Source organism: Castor canadensis, chromosome 13 (assembly GCF_047511655.1).
Source record: "Castor canadensis chromosome 13, mCasCan1.hap1v2, whole genome shotgun sequence".
Taxonomy (NCBI): domain Eukaryota; kingdom Metazoa; phylum Chordata; class Mammalia; order Rodentia; family Castoridae; genus Castor; species Castor canadensis.
In genome coordinates, this window is record NC_133398.1 from 2,566,721 (window position 1) to 2,587,744 (window position 21,024).

At 51.2% G+C, this 21,024-nt stretch overlaps 1 pseudogene; it reads left to right on the forward strand.

The window, feature by feature from the left end:
• Nucleotides 1-14,049, forward strand: part of LOC109683346 (ficolin-2-like) — a 28,657-nt pseudogene extending 14,608 nt beyond the window's left edge.
• Nucleotides 14,050-21,024: the final 6,975 nt, after the last annotated feature.

Genomic DNA, 21,024 nt, shown 5'->3' on the forward strand with positions numbered 1-21,024 from the left:
GGGGCCTACCCACAACTCTTTTCCCAGCCTTGTGTTTTTCTAACAGCTTTGTCAAGACATAATTCATATACCATAGAATTCACCCATTTGAATTGTGAGAAATTCAGTGGTTTTTTAGTATACTCACAGACTTGTGCATCCATCAGTACGTAAAACTCATACCCTAACTCTGTCACTTCCCTGTCCCCCTGCTCCCAGACCACCACTGGCTCTGGCAACCCCTGGTCGACTTTCCCTCTCTAGGAGTTGGTCTTTGCTAGAGATTTTGTATAAATGAGATCGTAGAGCTGTGGTCTGGCTTCTCTCATTGAGCGTGTTTTGGAGGTTCATCAGTATCGTAGCACGGGTCAGAACTTTGTCACTTTTTATACCTGATAATATTCCTTTGTGTCATGGCCACATTTTGTTTACCCATTCACCTGGGGACCCACATGTAGGTTGCTTCCCTCTTTGGGCTCTTTTCTTTTGCAGTACTGGGATTTGAACTCAAGGCCTTCACCTTGAGCCACTCCACCAGCCCTTTTTTGGTGATTTCTTTTTCCAGATAGGGTCTCATAAACTATTTGCCTGCTCTGGCTTCAAACCGTGATCCTCCTGATCTCTGCTTCCTTAGTAGCTATTATTACAGGCGTGAGCCACTGGTGCTGGTTCTTTGGGCTCTTAGGAATCCATGCTGCTGTGAGCATGAGGAACATGGTTGTATGGCCTTGCCTGTCTACACCTGGGAGTGGGGGAGCTGGGTGATTTTCACAAGGGCTGCCTGTCTCATGCCCCACCCTCTGGGCACTCCCACAGCTCCTCTTTGCCTCTGGAGACAAAGTAGATGAAACTGGGGTAGGCAGAACAACCACAAAGAATGGGGGTGGGGGTCAGGCTTCAGCAACTCTGTGAGCCAAAGGGTCCTCTACCAGAGGTGTGATGCTAAGGGTCTTTGACGCCCTGTCCCAGAGCCAGCACGCCAGCACACAGCAGACGCCTTCTGGCAGGAGAGAATGAAGACATGGGCTGCGTTTGAACTCATGGTTGGAGGAGGACCAGTTAAACCCACAAACAGGATGGGTGGGGAAGTGACTTGAGGCTGGGGAGAGCAGACCCCATGGGTGTGGACACATCTGACATCATTCAATGCAAGCCTGATTCCCCTTCCCTCCAAATAACAAATGTCTGAAAATAGGTGGACAGGGGACTCTTGGTCTCTTTCCTGGGCTCTGGTCTTGCTTGGCAGGCACCGTTTTCCCTGTAGAAATGCCACATGCAGACTGTCCTCAGAGCTAAGCAGAGGTCCCCGGGGGCTCCGCCATGCACTGTGTGCACGACCTTAGCCAGGTCGAAGCAGGAGTGCTTCTTCTCCCATGGCCCTCCAGACCTGGTGAGCAGAGAGAGAGGGTGGGGCGCAGCAGAGGACAGGGAACAGCCCAGTCTGAGGGACACACCCAAGTCCAGAGGAAAGCAAGGGGCACTGCATGGCCTGCCTTTGAGGTGAAGCATCCCAGAACTCAGGCCCAAGATGAGCAGTTCTAGGAGAATGGGACTTTTCCCACCGACTGCCCTGGTTGTGTCCTAGGAGGAGGGGTGCAGCAAGGGCCTCTCACAGCCGCCTCCAACCCTCTTCCATCTGACCAGAAGCACCCTTCCCGAGGACTAGGGCAGCCAGGCTCCTGGCCATTTTATATTGCAGCGGGGCCCTATTAAAATAATAAACCATCACATTTTACAGTGTGAGGCCTCCGTCCTGCCAACCGAGGGAATGGTGGCCCTGCATGAGTGGGCAGGGTCCAGGCAGAAGGACCCTCCCTCTGTCTAGCAGCCCCTCATGGGCTGGTCCTGCCTGACCCTTGGAAAGTCCATTTCAGGCTTCAGATCCGGCACGTGCAGTGGTCACAGTCAGGCTCCTGAAGTGAGGGCAGGGGAAGGGAAGGGAGCCCAGGGCCCTCACACGTCCCAGGCTTCCTGGAGACAGCTGACCTGCATCTTGTAACTGTGGCAGTAAAGGATGACTGAGGGGCCTGTATGTTCAGGTGGAATAGAACACCACTTGCCACCCTGCATGAAACTGAAATGCAACACCCAGGCGATCAGCAGCCCTGCCAGTCCCCAGGGCCCCTTGCAAAACCGAGGCTCCTGCTCCACTGGGAGGCAGGAGGTTTGCTTTTCTCGCCATTTTACCACTGCATATCCGCCTTTACCCCTGCTGCTTAGCCTTGCCAAGTTCGCAACCTGTACAAATGCGATTAAGCACCAAGTCTGTAATGCCGGCTCCTTTCACTCAGTGCTGTTTGTGAATTCAGCACAAATGGGAACTTCTCTTCAGTGCTGCATAGGCCTCCCGGCATGAGATCTCCTCAGGAGACAGGCTGTACTGCAGCGGACGGACATTGGGGTGTTCCCAGTGTGGGCTGGCTTGTGTCTGATCTACACCTGTGGAGCGGAACAGGCTGCCCATTTCTGGTCAGAGATGTACTTGGTGGGAATGCGTGGGAGCCCAGTTTCTCACGCATCCTCACCAAAACCTGTATAGTGTGCTGGTTTGAAGTTTCTCATCCCTCGGGTGAGTGGACGCTGCTGTCTGGTGTGATGCTAATTGCTCTTCCCTGATTACAAGTGAAGTTATGCGTGCTTTCTGTTTCAATCAGCCACGGAGAGTCTGCTTTTGCAAGTGTCTGTGGGGTTCACTTCCCACTTTCTGCAGGAGGGATTGGCAGGAATTCTTTATTTCAAACACAAGCCTCTGTCACTTGCATGGGTTAAAGAATCTCTGTCCCCATGGCTTGTCTTTCACTCTCTTGGTGGTGTTTTGAAAAACAAATGTTCTTAATCTTTTTGTCTGTCTTTAAATTTTCCCTTTAAAGTTAGTGATTGTCTGTCTTGAATTAAACACCTCTGAGGTTTTTTGATATCTGATAATATGATCTAATCTGCTCGTTTTATCTTTCACATCGGGGTTTATGATTGATTTTTTTTTTTGTATGATGAAAGCCAAGTTTCACTTCTTGTTCTTCTATACAGATATTGGGCAGTTTGAACAATTTATGGAAATTTCATTCTTTCCCCACTCCTCCGTAGAGCCACCACTATCATAAATCGACAGCTAGAATACGTCTGACTTCATTTCTGGACTGTTTGCTCACCACTGCCTTATTGTGTGTCCCTGAGCCCCTGGCACATCGTCCTAGTCACTGCCCCTTTGTAATGAGTTTTTGTCAGCATTCCTCATTCCTGTTCAAGAGTGGCTTTTACATAAATTTTTAATTCACCTTGCCAAGTATCACAGAGTAGGGACTTAACTGGTAAAGCAGAAAGGGTCTAGATCAATCCCAGGGGAGGTGACATTGTCACAGTCCTGGTGCTGGGATCCATGAACATAGACTTCCAAGATCCTGGTCTTCCATAGGTCTCTTGGTTCTTATTTGACAGCATCCTACCCAAAAGACTAATGGGCATTTTGTTAGGTTACTCGCCATCTGACTTCCATGTTGAAACAGGAGTTTTAGGTTTAAATGGAGGAAGAATTGGGGCAGGAGGGGAAAGGGATTCATAATTATGAAACAGTCCTAGTCAAAGGATAGCCTGAAGAAGTTATCGCTGTCATCACTGGAGGGGAGTAATCTGGTCAGGACAAGCAAGTCACTGTTGCCTGGCGGGTGGTGGTCTGTCCTGAGAGGCTCTGTTGTTCTGTCTTTGGGGACTTTCCTCTTTCTCTCATTGGAAAGATGTTAGCAATCGTCCTGTCCTTCCTGGATGCCAAGGTGGCTGCAACAGAGAGAGACTCAAAGCAAAAGACCCAGCTACAAAATGGAGACAGAGAAGCCAAGCCTGTTTCCTGCTGTCAGTCCATTCCTGGGCCTCAGTAGACAGCGTTTTTTAGAAAAAGCAGCTTTGAGGTACCTGTTACAGTGTGGCTAGTGCAAAATATAAAATTTTCAACCCTGAATTCTTTGTGGCTAGTTTTTAGAAACACAACTAGTTTTTGCTAAATTTGCTCATTCTGATAGTTTATCTTTAGAACTGCTTGAATTTTCTACACACTCAATGGTATCGTCTGAAAACGACAAAAACCGTGAGTCTGCCTTCCCAATCCTTCTGCATTCTTACTTTCTAGCCCACTGTGCACACGGCACTGGCCAGGGTGGGGTTGCAAGCTTCCTCGATGGTTCCCAGCCCCAGAGGTGGATTTTTGGTTTTCACCGTTGGTCAGGTTGCAGTTGACCTGGGCGCCTGCAGACCTGCTTTTTACCTGTTCTTTCTTAGATAATTGAGCGTGTTGCCTTTCTACTTCTTCGATCGGTTCTAGCATTTAATTTGAAAAGAGAACAGTTTTGCAGAAACCATGCAAGGTCTGTCACTGCATTCTTGCTCAGAGAAGACGTCTGCTGGTTTCCGCTGGGAGCCTGAGAGCAGGAGCCGCCTAGGAGGACTTGAATTTGTGACATTTCCCAAGGGCTGCAGATCCTCCAAAGCGGTGTGCAGCACGAGGGCTGGTCATTGCTGACTTGCCACTCTCCTGGGGTACAGTCCTTCTGTATATCAACCCCAAACCCAGGCCTTCCACTGGCCCTAGCCCCTGACCTTTGACCTTCAGTATTGCAAGTTTGTCAAAATAATGGCTCAGCTTCTCAGCTGGCTTTTAAAGTTGGCAAATCCCTGTGACAAAAGAGGCCCTGAAGAGCTCGGCTATGCCTTCCATGCATCTTCTTAATGCTTTGTTTGTCCTCCTAGGGCGGACAGCCCCAAACACCTCAACTGCCATTGCCAGAGTCGGTGACATTATTGGATCTAATTTTAATTCATTCGCAGGTGACAAAATCTCACTGTGCTCATCCCTTTTCTGTTGCTGCAGTGCCTCAGAGGAGGTGGGCTCACGGTTCTAGAACTGCAAGGTCTGAGGGTGGCTGATGCTGGCAGAGGTGGCACAGACCTGGTGAGAGCCAGTAGAGCTGTGGGAGTGTGCGTGTGTGAATGTGTGTGCGTGTGCGTGTGTGTGCATGTGTGTGTGTTCTGGTCTCTTCCCTCTTCTTACAAAGCCACCAGGACTCCTGGAGGCTCCAGTTTAATGACCTCATCTATTGCTAACCTCCGCCCTAAGACCACACCTCTGACACCACAGTGATTAAGTGTCTACCTCTTAATACCTCAGAGTGGGGCCTAAACTTCAGCACACCCAGCTCCATGCACTCAATCCACATGTACACCACAGCTCTGTGTCCTTCATTGCATGGATCTGTACCCCGAGACTTTTCGTGTGTCCGACTGCACTGTTGACACAACCTGAAACAACCTTGGTGACAATTGCAGATTGTACTGTGCTTCATACCTGGAGCTCCTTCAGGGACAGAGGGACAGAGATCTGCTGCCTCTCTCTGTCCCAACTAAACCTGGTATGGCTCCTGGATCCACTCCTTGCTCACAGAGGAGGTCACCCTGCTAAATCTAGACGTGTCTCACCAGGCAGCAGCTCTGGGAGAGGCAGAGGAGTGGAGGCAAGGACAAGCCCTGCTTGCTCACCTCCTTAGAGGCTGAAGCCATACACAGCTGGAACACAGTCTAGGACTTGCCCACTGTGCACACAGTGTCAGTTAGGGTGGGGGTCAGAAGCCTCAAGTCCTAATCCCTCTTTGGCACCCCCTTTGCTAAAGGCTACCCTGGTCCTCTTCTCCTGGAGTGGACAGCATGGTTGGGATCCATTCCTCACACACTAACCTAGAGACAGCAAAGCACAGCTGCTGGCTTGGTACCTTCTCCTGCCACTCCCGACTTCTAGTGACCATGCCTGTGCATCTTCAGAATCCCTCACAAAATCCCCACAGCACATTCAGGCCCAGTGTGGCCCATAGCTCAAGGTATGGAATTTGGCCTCAAGGATCCAGAGGGACGAAGGATGCCCTTGCTTCTCTGTGTAATGAGCAGCCCCCGATCTGCAGGACGCCAGACAGACTGAGTCTACTATCTAGGTTGTGCTGGCTGTAGGACTCCAGTGCTTATAAGATGTTAGTACTTGGCACATAATAGAGCTGAAAATTTCCTCTTCTCTTCTACAGCGAGTGCCAGACCACTCAACCTGGTTGTTCCAGGAAGGGGACAGAATGGCCAATACTCTCAGCAAAGCCTTCCTGACCCCAATCAAGGTCTTTGAGGATAGTGTGGGACAGCTGAGGGCTGGACTTTCCGTAAGCCACTAATAAGGCAGACCCTTCCCAGCCAAGGGGTCTGGAGTACTCTCTGTACTTGTCCTAGAACATCCTTGCAGAGGAAGGGGGCCCCTGAAGGAAGGGCACATGCTCTGCTATGGTTTCACACCTCCCATTTTGCAACCAGCCTGTAGGAAGTGGGCATCCCCTTGTGACTGAGAAATTGCAGGTCAAGGCCAGGGCTGGCTTCCCCTGCATTCTAAGAGCCGGGCTCTGCCAAGCCAAAGACAAGGTCTAGCGTTGAGCAGACACCACAGCCCTGAGGCCCACTGTCCTGCTCATCTTTGCCCTACGCATCAGAGGCCTGACCATCCAGGTGAGAAAGACTCTTCTGGTTTCCAATAGCTGCTTACTACCCACTTATTGACCACTTTTGTCCCTGGACACTCATCTTGCAGAGAGTCAACAGCTCCACTTTATGCTGAGACAAAATGGAAGGGCAGAAAACCTAAGTGACGGGCCTGGAGTCAAGGGGAAGAGAGTGGACATTACCACGCGCTATCTGCTTCGAAAGCCTGAGGTCTGTCCTGCGGAGTTTCGTAGACCAATCCTGACTCTGCACTGAGACAGAGCAAGCTATCGTTGGCTTTCCTACCCTCTCATCTGCTTTTAGGATTCTCTAATTTGGTGGTTGCTGCATGTACTCGGGGAGCTTCGCAAAAATGCAGGTCTGTGATCAGTAGACGTGGGCCAGGCTTGAGGGGCGGGAGGCTCCTTGCTAGTTCTCGAGCAGGTGACTCTGTCCACACAGCAAGATTGTTCCTAAGGACCCAGTAGCCTCCCCAGGCGGTACCATGTCTGTGGAGGGAACACAGGTGGCACATCACAGCCTACTCCTGTGGAAGAGGCTGGAAGGATAGGAAGGAAATGTGCGAAAGACTGTACCAGGGACAGTGTCACCCAATTCTGTGTATTTCAAACGTTCTTCTGGAAGGGAGTATATTTTTTCTAATCAGGAAAATGAATGACATTTTAAGAGCCAACAATCGCTGTTAGGTTCCACTTGTGCCGTCGCTTGCTCTGTGTCCTTAGATCACACACCAATCCCCTTCCAGGGAACCTTGGAGAGTCACCTCAGTCAGTAATTCCATGGTCAATCCCCAGGGTCTGTGGGAGAACGTGCTACAGTGACCTGATTCCCTAAGTTTTTCAGCAATACTAATGGATATTATTTATTGAAAGTCCCCACTGTTTGCAAAGTTCTTTATAAATGCCAAGAATTATAGTAAGATTTTGAAAATTTGCATACACTAACCCTTGCCACAGCCTTCTTCTTATCCCCACTCAGAAGTCTGAGTGTCCCCTGAGGACACAGAGCTGAGGAGCTGGGGCTCCCTCTTGAGCAGGCTGGCTTTGAAGGGCTCTGCCCTGCATCACCGCCTACCAGACTGGCTTCCCAGGGGTGAGGACAGAACAAGTTCCCACCCTAGGGGGACCTGACTTCTGCAGAGCCAGTGGTTCTGGTCCAGCCATCTGCCCAAATGGCTGGCTGATGCCCTTGGGAAGGGCAGCCTGTCTGGCTTTGCAGGGTCTTTGGGCCCTGGATGGCAGCACTAACTGGACACTTGTGTTTCCCTGCAGAGGTGAAGGTGGTGGGTCTGGAGGGATCCTCCAACAAGCTCACCGTTCTGTAAGGTTGCTCAGGGTTGCTGGGAGCTGCGGGGCCCAAGGGAGAGGTAGGCGCCAATGGAGAGAAAGGGAAGTGGTAGGCAGTGCTCCGTGGTCAGCAGTGGGGTGGGGGTGCTGAGTGTGGTCTTTTGAAATTGGATGCCCAGTTAGGCAATGACTACTCTGCGTCTTAGGTCAAGAGCCAGACTCTTGGCCCCTTTTAGGGCCAGTGACTGAAGCTGACTCTTGAGATTCAAAAGGGTTCCGAGATCCCCTCAGAGGAAGAGTCTCTCTGAGCCATCTTATGGACTTGAGTCTGCTTTGTAGATCTGCTTCCTGGTCCTTGATCCAGTGCAAGCCCTACTCAACCACTGACGAGACTTCTGGATTCTGTGCCCTCCATGTTCCCACCTGAAAATCGAGGTATCCACTTTCTTCTAGAGGTTCAGTTTTCTGAGCTCATGCACCAGCAAGAGTGGGGCAGCCTCCAACTCTTGTGGACACAGCTGCCCTGAGACCTAAGCCTCAATCTGAGCCCTTATAGGACCTCTACTGCTTATGCCAACCCTCTCTCCATCTTGGGAGATCATGGCAGGTACCCATGTGGGTGGTCTGGGTCCCCTGGGCCTGGTGTAGGCAGGTGTACCCTGAGGCTCAGCAACAGAGCTGCTGGGATGAGCCCCATGCTTAGAGGTGCCCAGGGTGGGGACAGGACGAGCTTGGACGTTACTATAAGTCACAATTCTAGGACGTGTCCGGACTTGAGGTCCATGTGGGTCTCACCATGATGAAGTCATTGTGGAGTGGGGTTTCTGTCCCTAGTCCCCTGCTGAGGGACCTTGGGGAAGAGGCTCTTCCCCTGGGCCAGATTGGGGTAGTCAGCAATGAGGGTGAAGGGGTGCTGACCTCTTGCTTTTGGACTCTACTTCCTTGAACCAGGTTTCTACCATTGTGTATGATTGATCTGCCTCAAAGCAGGAACCAGTGTTCCCAGTTGCCCTGTGGGGACAGCTGAGAGGAGATGACATCCCTGCTGCTCGCATCAAGGAGGTGACCATCTCTCCTGACCCTCACATCTGCCTATAGGGGACAGAAGGGACTGCTCCTAGCTCAGACCCATGTGGTGGTAGAGCCTAGGAGCTGGGTGGTCTCGGGGCTCCTGCAGATATTAGTAACACCAGGCTGGGGAGCCCCGTGTCTCCCCAAGTCTCCTCTGGTCAGGACCTGCATGAAGGACTATGTGACTGCATCCACTATATCTGACGCCTTGGACAGGACACAGAGCCTTGTCCTCCCACATGGGACTCTCTGCTCAGAGACCCTGTAGGACCAAGGCTCATTGAGGACAAGTTCCCTGTCTCAGGACCTGTCCCTAACTAGACAGTCCACACTGCAAGGCCAATATTATCCCAAGCCTTTTTCATGGAGGGTGGAACCCAGGCTGCACCAAAGAGCAAACGGGAACCAGAAGGAAACCCTGCTTGAAGCCCAGGCTCCTGGTCAGTGACGATGTCTGTGTGGGCTCTGTCACCACCATCCATCATCCCGGCAGACTGAGCCAGGCCAACCAGCAGTCCTGAGGGTAGCTGGGGCTAGAAGGGGAGGGCTCAGAGTTTGATGCCTACCTGGGATTTTTCCCTGGCAGTTTGCTCAGTGTAGTGCACTTGGAATTTGCAGGAAAACAAGTTTTCCTGGGAGCCTGTGGGAAAGCAGGACCACATGGGCCCAAAAGTAATGACATGACACAATGAAGGGGAACCATACAAGCCTCTCAGGCTGTCTATGGAGATATTAGAAAGGGGGAAAGAGACAGAGACTGAAAGAGACCCTGTTTCATCCCCGGCTTCAGTGTCCCCTCCCCAGCAGCACCTTAAAACCCATGTCAGTAGGCAGACAGTGCTCGGGCAAGAAACCTTCTTTGTCCTAGCCAGCTGCTGCCTGCCTCTATGGCCCCCCAAGCAGCACCAACCTCAAGTGCTTTGCCCAGAGGAGGTGGGTCTTTTGGTTAACCAGACTCTCTGGAGTCAGCATGCTGCTCTTTGCTCCCTCCAGGAGACCCAGGAGTAAAGGGAGCACATGGAGAGAAAGGTGAGTTGTCTGCATCCTGGGTGTGTCTGCAGCTCTGTGCAAGGAGGGCCTCCAGGGCCTTGGCCATGCCCTGCCACCCTGGGAGGAGTCCTCAGCCTGGGCTCCTGTTGTCCAGGAGCAGGTAGGGGAGGCACAGGGACCCAGACGCCACAGTCCCTAAAAGCTCAGACCTGCCAGCTGTCCACCCAGGTGATGGCCAAGATGACTTTACTGTGTAAATGTGAACATTTGGCTTATTTGAATTCTTGTCCAATTTATACTTGTTTATTTTTAAAAATTGCAAATCCAGAAAAAAGCAAAATTTACAAAACTCTAAGACACATTCAAATGGTCTGTCTACAAATAAAAACTGTAGGGCCGGGCACAGACCCAAGTTCCAAATGCTGCCCAGACCTCCTCACACCCATTCAGCCTCCAAAAGGACTCCTAGCAGAGTGGAGTCTGATGACACTGGGCTTGAAGGTGGATTTTGCACTTCGGCATACGAGGGCCCAAACAAATGGCCAGTGAGGGACAGTGCTCACCACCAGTCACAGAGGAGAAGCCAGGTGGTGGCTTCTCTGAGGGAGGGCAGCTCTGGTGAGCCTGGAAAGAGGCGCTGATGACTGTTGGGCTGGCCCAGGACCACTGGGGGATTGTCCCATTCTCTCTTCTGCACATGGGGCATCAGGACTGAGGTCAACAATGTCAAATTGATGGCCAACCCCCTGTCTCTCCCCAAACAGGAGATGCTGGGCCATATCAGTCGTGTGCTACAGGTGAGCACCTTCCCACCCAGTTGGTCCCTGGAGTCCTCCTCTGCCCTCTGGCTCCACCTCCCCTACTGGGTACCCACTGCGCCACCTGCCCAGGGCCACTGTTCCACCTCCATTACCTGGTTCAACCCCCAGGACCTCAGGCCTGCAAGGAGCTGCTCACCTGGGGCCATGTTCTGACCGGCTGGCACACCATCTACCTGCCTGACTGCTGTCCCCTGACTGTACTGTGTCATATGGACACAGGTGGTGGGGGCTGGACCATGAGTGTTGGGCTGGGGATGTAGAGGCTGGGTTCTACACATGGCGGGAGAACAGGCTCTGATTCCCTGTCCCCTCCCCACCTCAGACTGAATCTTCCGTTGCTGAGGACGGAGAATCAGAGATGACCCTGGGTAAAAGCCTGCTGCTCTCCTGCTGTGTGGCTTTGGTTTTGTTGCCTTTCTTTTCTGAGGTCCACTTCCTCCTCCATCGTGTGACTCTGTGATGAGACCACATGGCACACTCGTGGCACAACTCTGGTGCTCAGTGAATTACCAGTTCCTGCTCCCATGTGGGGCTGGGTTCCTTTACTGCAGGCTGTCAGTCCAGCCTCCCGTCTTGAGTTCCCTCACTTCTCCACAGGTCTTCCAACGGAGGGTGGACGGCTTTGTGGACATCTGTCATGACTGGGCTGCCTACAAGCAAGGCTTTGGCAGCCAGCTGGGCGAGTTCTGGCTGGAGAATGACAACATCCATGCCCTGACCGCCCAGGGTAGGCCGTGCCAGGCATGGGTGGCAGTGGGTCCCTTAAACCTGGGCTGATAGTGCAGAGGAGCCCCTGTTGGTTAGAGTCTGAGCATAGGCAGGACATGTCCATGCCACCCCAGGGCACATAATCCCTGCTGTGGTCTCCAGAATGACAGAATCTGAGAACATGGAAACACCAGGGCAGGGTGGGGGACCTGTCCAGTTGTGGCCACTGGCATCTCAGGAACTGAGTTAAGAGGGACCCAGGAACTGGCAAGATCCCTTCATGTCTCCAGGTGTCAGTCCACCTGAGAATGCTGGTTTCTTGGTCCTACAATGCCCCCTGCTTCCTCCAGCTCCTACGTGGTGCTCTCCATTCCTCCTCCCCCTGCGCTCTTGCACAGTGGCCTCGTGGTCAACTGAAAGATGGCCCGTCTTTTTCTCTCACCTGCTCCCCACTAGTGTGATGACTCCCATTTTTGCACCCCACCACACCACACCACAACTTCTCACACTGCCGCGGAAATGATGTGCAGCCCTGTGTGGGAGAATTCACACTTCCTATCATCCCATCAAGGGATCCCATAGCAGTGCCTTAACACAGTCCTGGAACAGACTTCGCACATGTCCAGCAGACACTCGTCTCTCTCACATTTTCTCATCCTCACCTATCATGTCTGGTGGCAGACAGACCTCAAAGGCTGAGCCTCACAACATCCTCCTGCAGGAACAAGCGAGCTCTGAGTGGACCTCATGGGCTTCGAGGGCAAACAGGACTTTGCCAAGTACAGCTCCCTCAGAGTGCTGGGAGAGGTGGACAATACAAGCTTGTCCTGGGGGCCTTCACAGAAGGCAGTGCCAGTAAGCATCTGTGAGGGACCTTGTGGGGGGTAGGGGTGGAGGGAGGGCTTCCAAGCAGACAGGACCTTGCTGTGTCTCCCTGGTGGCCTTGGGTTGGGGGCTGTCACTCTGAGCCCAGCTTCTCTCCATCTGTAAATGCCAATGGGAATACCTGTGACTTTATGTGGCATGGGGGAGGGGGGGAGTATGTGACATAAAGTCTCCTAAGTCTGTGTCCACCTCATGGCGAGTGGGACCTGGGATGACCGACCATCAACACTGCCGAAAGCAGTCATCTCTGCTTTCCAGTTATGGAAAGCCCTGCTTCCCCAACTGTACCCCACAGAGGAGTGCCCTGGGATCACTGTGTTAGCCAGACTTTCATCTGAGGAAAACCCATTTAAAAGAAGGAAAGGTTTACTTTGGCTCAGGATTTCAGTGGCTTCAGTCTGGAGTTACCTGGTTCCATCGCTGTGGGCCGAGGTGAGGCAGGGCAAAGGCACGCCCCCAGTACCCATGTCCTGCAACCAGGCCCCACCTTCCACAGTCCCACTGTGGAATAATGGATTAATCCATTGATGAGGTCAGAGACCCCTGACCTAATCACTTCCCCAAAGCCGCACCTCCAAACGCTGCTTGCATAGGGGACCAAGCCTTCAATACAGAGCCTTTTGGGAGGACTCTTTAGAGCCAAACCATGACAGTACTCTTACCCAAAAGGAGTCTGGCCTCTCGGCGGAGGGGGGGCGTCCTACAGAGCCGTGCCAAGGGAATTCCTCAGGGAACTTCAGGGTGGAGTCCACTTAACTGTGCTAAGCCCATAGATGTGCAGGGCAAGCCACTTCCTGGGGAACTTTGAGGTGACAGCCCTGAAGCTCCTGCATCTGCTTTACACCCACGATCGCATCTGAGACTTCCAAAGAAGGATGTAGGGCAAGGTGCCTCAACCCCATTCTTCCGGGGGAGAGCTGAAACTCTGGGGTGAACCTGCCCACCTGGGGCAGGTTGGGGCGGGGGGGTAGAGCTTTAAGTCTGGCTAAAGACAGACGGGCTTGGCCTTTGCATAGGGCCATGCTATACCTACCAAGGGACCATGGTGGGGGGTGGGTTGCAAGCAGGGGAGCAGGGAGAAGTCCCAGGGAGAGGGGCAGTCTGTGGGAGGGAAGTCCTGATGGTGCTGGGGAGACCCCAAGGGAATAGGGAGAACTGGGGTTGCAGGTAACATGTTTGGGAATGCCTGACCCAGGAAGTAGAGACACTGCTTCCTCTTCCCCAAGGCCTGGACAGGAGGCTCACCCACCTGGACCTCAGCCGATGCATTCTCAAAGCGAGGATGGCGCTGACCAGAGCAGGAGGCAGGGCCAGGTGACGGTCTTGAGGTGACAGTCCTCTGGCATCCACAAAATCACATATTCTCTGAGCAGGTGACTCTCTGACAAACCACAACAAACTGTCCTTCTCCACCAAAGACCGGGACAATGACCGGAGCTCTTCCAACTGTGCAGAAAAGCACCATGGGGCCTGGCGGTACTCCAGTCGTCACATCAAACCTGAATGGCCTGTGCCTCAGGGATCCCCACGAGAGCTATGCAAAGACAGGGAAAGGACAAAACTACAGCTACAAGGTGTCAGAGATGAAGGCGCAGCCCACCCATCTCTGAGTGCCCAGTGCCAGTAGCCCACTGGGTCACCTTCCCTCTCACGCAGGGAGAGACTGCCTCTCCAACATGGCTGCATCTGCAGCCCTTGTTCTGTGTCCTCAGCTAAGGAAAGTGACGCACCACCTCCTGCTGCTGCCTCTTTGCCCCACATCTCATAGAGCTTGCAACGTCAAGGCCGCTCTACCCACTTGTCCACAATGTCATGGGAGGGGAAATTGTGTTTCCCAAAAAGTTTGCTCTCTGACAGACAAACTGTTCCAGTTTCACTCTGCTTCTTGAACACCAGTGTTTTGACTGCTTCCCCCATGTCCGTGCCACATGGCAGGTGTTCCCTGTGAACTTGGTAGTCAGAAAGAGTCAGAAAACCCACTTAGAGAAATCACGGTGCCCAGCACACTCTCCTGGACTTTCCACCTCCCAGTCATGTCTCTTCAGGGCTCACGGCACTTCACACATCCTTAAAAAGGTCACATTGGGTGGACCCGGCAAACTCTTAAAAAGGGGGTTCTAAGTAGGAGTCTTTTGTTCTCTACCATGGAAGACTTGCTGTTTGGGGCCAGATGTTACTCGAGAAGCACAGGCACAGAAAAACCCAATCCCAGGGAGGTGGCCAGCCAAAGTCTGTGTGGCCTGCCTCTCCCAGCACACGCCTCAGTGTCCCACAGGCCTAAATGCCTCCCAGGGACACGGGCCAGGGAGCGAGTTCTCCAGTAGGACCCAAGAGACAAAGCAGAGAAACAGGTGTGACCCATTCAAATCAAGAACTTGGCTTATCCAAGAGGAAGAAAAGGGATGTTCTAGGGGAGGGACAGAATCCCTCCGTGACACACAATGTTTAGTCTTATGCCTCTGCCCGCTGCCACAGCCAATCGCCCCATGCTTGGTGGCTTCAAGCAACAGAACTTAACACCTCAGTTCTGTAGGTTAGAAGTCCCACTCGGGTCTGACTGGGCTAAAGACAAGGTGGTGGCAGAGTTGGCTCTTCTGGAAGGTCTGGGGAGGCGGTTCCCTGCCGTCTCCGGCTGCTTGGCACCCCTCTGTCCACCTTCGAGGCCAGCAGCATCACACTCTGACCTGTGATGGCAGCCCGGGGAGGGCCTCCACTCCTGACTCACATGGCGAGATAGGACCCACCAGACAAGCCAGTGTCCTCTCAAGGGCTGCAGCAGCAGTTGTACAGAACTCTCTTGCCTGGGAAGGCATCCACAGGTGTGGGCATCAGGACAGAAAATGTTTGGCAGGCGGCACGTTACCTTGCCTACCTAACCTATTTAAAGAAAAAAAAAAAGCACAGGTTCATGTCTGAAAGAATGCCTGCAAAGAATACCAGCTTAGTAAAAACATGGGTCCTTGGGGTGAGGGTGGGGGAGGGGTGGATGCAGTTCAGCAAAGGCCCAGCATGCATAAGGCCCTGGGTTTGATCCCCAGAACAGAAAAAGAAACAGGCAATTTGAACAGACCACTCACAGAAATGATGCCCAATACAATTCAAAGGTCCAATACATTTTTACATATAAAAGGGTTCCAATATGTTTATACAAACGGCTAGCATATTGATCAAAAGAGCTCCCACCTGGCTACTTATCAGAGAAATGCAAACGATGACCAGAACCAGGCATTGCTACACGCTCATGAGAAACCCGAAGTGACAACAGCAAGAGCAGGGGACCAGAGGGCCGTGCTCTAGAAGCAAGACGAATGACCAAAGCCCATCTGGGCAGCAGGCAGGCATGCTCGGAGAGGGCAGAAGACTCCCAATCTCACACCCACCAGACACAAGCACTGGCGTGGGCTCCAGGAGACACAGCCAGCAGTGGTCATTCTGCACAGGAGCCCAAACTAGAAAGAACCCAAACTCCTGCACCTAGCGGGGAGGGATCATGAACACAGTAGCAGAGGAAGCCATTTGAGAGAGTTGGATGACTGACTCTGTCTTAAAGGGTTTTTTTTTTTTTCAAAAGCAAAGATAACAAATCATATTTTGGATGCATACTTAGGTGGTAAATATCTATAGTAAATAGAAGAAAGGGATTGCATTTGAGTTTGGACAAGGTGACTGGGAAGGGACCAGGAGGCACCTTTGGGGTCCCAGCAGCATTGAATCTGGACAGATTTGATATTTCATAGTCTTACAAAGTTTGAAGAACTTGGCCTATTGCAAGTCTCATAAATCCAGGAAAGTGTAAAATGACCTGACTTGATGCTGTTACTTGGAAATCCTAGTGCATTTATATTCAGTTTGGAATGGGTAAAATTGCCAGACTTCTGACAGTTAATTGGTACTAAGAGGGTATTATTCATTAGAAACTGAAGTGTCTACGAAGAATTTGAATATATTATCCTTATTATTGCAGTGTAAATTGTTCGGCAGTCCTTAACGAACTAAACTTGCAGCATTCAAAATCCCTTACAAGGTGACTCTCATGGTTCACAGGCCACATAAATAGAAAAGTGAGATCTGAAAGTCGAACTTAACAAGGTTGAGGGAGCTACACACTTGAATTTATAGCTTTCGGAAATTGGTGCTAATTTTACACAGCAGTTCCAGAACACACACGGGCAGATCTCGGTGACTGTCAGCTGCTTGGCATTGCCAGGTCAGGGGAGAAAGTAAAAGGAATGCAAAGACATGAGTGTTTTTACTCTCTGGTCAGCCATGGGCCCTCCTGAGCAGGATTCAGGCTCAGCCCCATCCAGAAAGTCTTTGGGGTCAATGAGTACTCACACAGGGCATTCCTGCTCCCTTTTCTGTATTTTCAGCTCCTTTTTAATGAGTTTTTTTGGGGGGGCAGTACTGGGATTTGAATTCAGGACTTTGTGCTTGTTAGGACAGGCAACCTATTGCTGGTTATTTTGGAGATAGGGTCTCACTTTTTGCCCAGGCTGACCTGGAACCTCAATCCTCCCAATCTCAGCCTCCCACATAGCTTGGGATGACAAGCATGTGCAACTATCCCCACTTATTGGTTAAGATGGGGTCTCATGAACTCCCCCTGCACCCCTCCGGCTGGCCTCCAGCTGTGATCCTCCTGATCCCAACCTCCTAGGTAGCAAGGATTACACAGGCACCCATGTCTGAGTAGAATATTTTTATTGTTCCATTTTATACTGTTAACTCATGATTTGTCTATTCCTTTCCTATTCTTTTACGGTTTGATAAAAATTATTCTTTCCACCTTACCATGGATGGCCTTCAAATACCTTTAACCCCTCCTGCCTTCCTGTCACTGCTGTCCTGCTTTCTAATGACACATTTATTTAAAACCTCATGAGCCATGGCGATTGTGACTGCCTTGTGCAGTCAGCATTCACGTTTATGTTGCTCTTTATTCCCGCTGTCTGAAAAGTGTCTATTTTAACCTCATTTTCACAGTGTTTTCATTTGTTGTAGAAGTCTCATTGGGAGTCATTTTCTTTTAGCACTTCATTCTGAATTTTAGTAATTGCTTTTGCAACGCCAAGGACTACACATGCTAGGCAAGTGCCCCCGGAGCCACACCTACGGTGCTGGCGTTTTAAATTTGGTGGTCAGTATTTCCAGACTCTACAGTGTCCACCAAAGAGATAGCAGAACGTCAGGTTGCCCTTCTAAACGACACATGGCTTTGTTATTTCCCTCTGTGGGGAAATTTTATTTCTATTGCATTTTTTTCAGTTCTAAAATTTCCCTTTGTTTGCATTTTATAGCTCCTAGGGTTTTTAAAAATAAAAATCCAACTTTACCGAACATAGAAGCAGGTAGGTATTATTTCTGAAACCAACTGACCTGTGGCAAAACTTAACCAGTATTGGTGCTATGCAAAGATGCTTGTAGAGCCTTGTCAAGCCTCCATTTAGGCTCAGTTCTGTCTTCGTAACTGTTTGGCTCCTAGGTCTTTGGCGAGAATGTCCCTCTTTATTTCAAGAGTATTTGGTGTTCCTTCTTGAAGCATGGTGACAGTGTCTGCCTTACAGTCTTTGATACTTGTAACCCTGGCAGGGTTTACATGAGTTGGTTGCCTCTCTCTTCAGGGTCGTTTATGTTTTCTTGGTTCTTCGCATCTTTTGTACGGTTTGGGTGACATCCTGGACTCTCTGAGCACTATACTAGGAGGCTCTGGGTCCTTTTCCCTTCTGGGAGAACGTGGACATTGTTGTTGCATCAGCAGGGACTCTGCCCCGTTAGGGTCAGTCCACTGTTCTGCTTTCTCAGTATGGGTTATTTCTCCAGATTTTGTTTTCTTTCAAAGTGGCTGCTGTCATGGGTTTTGCAGGTCATCAGGGAATGTAATGCACGTCGCTGTTGCCCTAAAGTGCCCACTACACAGTCCATCCACCTCCGTGGCAGGTCTTAAACTTGCACTCCGAGCCTCTTCAGCCCGCCGAGGTGTGGAGACTCCCAGACGCCCCTTTCTCCAGCAGAGCTGTCACAGCTGCTGGCAGGAGTTCTGTTCCCGCTGGGTCCTGTCCATGAGTCCTCGCCGCTCTCGTCATCCTTGATGCCTGAGAAAAATAACTGCACTTTCTCCAGCTGTTCATTTGTTTCCGAAGGAATTTGGTCCTTGTTTTCTACCATTTATGCCATCATTACTGGAGGCAGAAAATTGCACTCTCTCAAGTTCACATTTTTAACACAATTCTTAATTTTTTGTAAATGTTACTTGATTTGTGCATGTAAAATCATATAAAGTGTTAAATTTGAATGTAAACTTTTATTGTATGCAATTTTATGTGTTAATTTTACTAGTTTGCACACTTAGCAGTTTTTAACAGCCACTTCCTGTTCGTTTGAGGAAGCGATCACTGCCTTACTAGTGAACACTCAAGCAGCTCACACATTTCTGCACACAGCTTCCCTTCTGCTGAGTTTCTTCTTTTTATTACTGTAGATTGAACCCAGGGTGCTTGCTTAGCAAGGGCTCTACCACTTGAGCCACACCCCTGGTCCTTTTCTTTGTAGTTTGTTTCAGAGACTATGTAGCCCAGGATGACCTTGAATTCAAGATCCTCCTTCCTCTGGGCAGCTGGGATTACAGGCATGTGTCACCACTGCTGGCATTTGCATTCACTGTTGATTTGGATCTTTCTTGCCTATACTCTGAAGACAGTTGAAGACAAGTGGCTTGTGGCAAGGGACTGGTTATCCTGTATCTGAACTTGCTGGACTTCCATGTGGTTCCCACTCCAGCTCATCATCAAAGTCCACAGGAAGCAAAACCAAAAATAAGTTCTGGGCATTTTCCACTGAGGTTCTGATTTCCTTGGTCTGAGGGGTCTGGGACTCTAGCTTTTGGGTATTAGATGGTTCTGGTGGGCAGTCAGGTTTGGAGACAAGAGTGTCTGTGCCAGAGAGCTGTGTGTTCTGAGTGATCAGGGAGTGGACAAACGAGAGCCCCACCCTCTGGCTGTCAAGGCGACGCTCACACTAAGTGTGAAACACTGGCACAAATAATTCTCAGTGAAGCCACTGAGAACTTGCACCCATGCACCCCGAGATCAGGGAGGAGCCTGATGAGCTGTCAGCTAAGGGCACTGGGCAGCCCCCTCCATGCGACCCTGGCATTGGCTGCTCCCACGAGTGGCACAGACACCAAGGCTGCATCCAGAGCCAAGCAGCCTGTTACTGGACCTTGGTCAGGGATCATGTTGTTTTTAAATATATTTGCTTGCCATCCTTGACTTCTGTGTCTTGGTCGCCAAGCTTAACGAGGCCCTTCTGATGCCCTGGGTGGGCAGCCTTGGGCTTCCTGCCATGCAGCTACCTTGGCCCACACCCAAGATCAGCTGTTCAGAGACGGGGAGCCACCCTTGTCAGGAGAAAGACTTCAGTGCCCACAGCCACTGCCCCGGCCATGTTGTCCAGGGTGGCAGCCGGTGGCCTCTGCCTATGGATCTCCAAACAAGTCTGAGCATGTGTAGGGCCAAGGCACCGGGTCTGGGAGCAGCTGCACCTCGCTTTCCAGGGTATAATGTGATAACTTCTACTCTACCCACTTACTGTTAGGACATCCCTCCTGTTGGGGACTCGGGGATCTGGGAGCCCCGTTTGCCATCTTGGGGCAGATGGGCGTTTCAGATGGTCCTTGGCGCTGCCTGCTTCCTCACTGGGACTTCATCACATGGCGTGGTGGGCAGTGGGCACCCAGCCCCCGCTGAATCTCCAGGAATCAGATCATTGGCCACCCCCACCCATATGCCTTGGGCTGACTAGTCACGGTGACAATGACAACTAAGTGAGTAGCTCCAGGGCTGCTTAAGAACACAGTAGGAGGTGGTGTTGGCAAAAAGCCCAGAGAGTTTTAGACCCAAGAGGGACTCAGGTTGCCTTCATGTGGGCCACCTCTTTGTACAGCAGCGTTTTAACAAACAACCCTCACAGCTCAGGCTGGATCCTGCACAAACTCGCTCTGCCAACATTAGGGTCAGTGCAGAGCAGGCGAGCCAACCTGGGCTGCTGGATCCAGGAAACCAGATTCTGCTGCCCTGCGGTCCCCCTGCTGTCTCTTCCTGAGACATTGCTCAAATCTGATGCATTTCTTCACTAAATCATGCCCCTGCCTCCCTGTGTCTGTCACCCCATGGCACCTCCCTGAAAGTGTTCAGGCTTGGGCAGGAAGGATCTTTACTACAAGGCTGAGTCACTCTGCTAAAATATGTTCTCCGGTCTTTGTTGCTCAGAGGCTTTTAAAATCCCATCTCTTACTCTTTGGGAGTCTGGAAATGTTCAGGCATTTTCTATCTCTGCAAGACCTCAGAATCCTGGTGTCTTCAATCCGTTTTATTCCTGCTTGCAAACCACTAAGCTCTTCTTTGTCTTGTAACATCCAGCCAGCCAAGAAAAATAAACACACACCATTAAAATTCTGTTTTCCAAGCTCTTCCCTTGGGGCTATAACAGATGTTCCCCGTGACTGCCTTCCAAGTTCTTGGAAGCCACACGTTTTTATCAAACACAAATCCACCTGCCCTCCCTTGGGGGTGAGGCCAGGGTGGAAGACCAGAAGCTACTGCTCTCCTGGGACCAGTTTCTGCACAAGTCAGTGTGAGAGCCTTCAGCTGCCCTAACATACAACCCAGGGTGGCAGCAGCAGTGCTGTGAACTTGGCGGAGGCCTCAGGGTTCTCCACTGGGACACAGAACAGATTTGGGGGGCCAATCCTCAGAGCCTCTGTGAACATT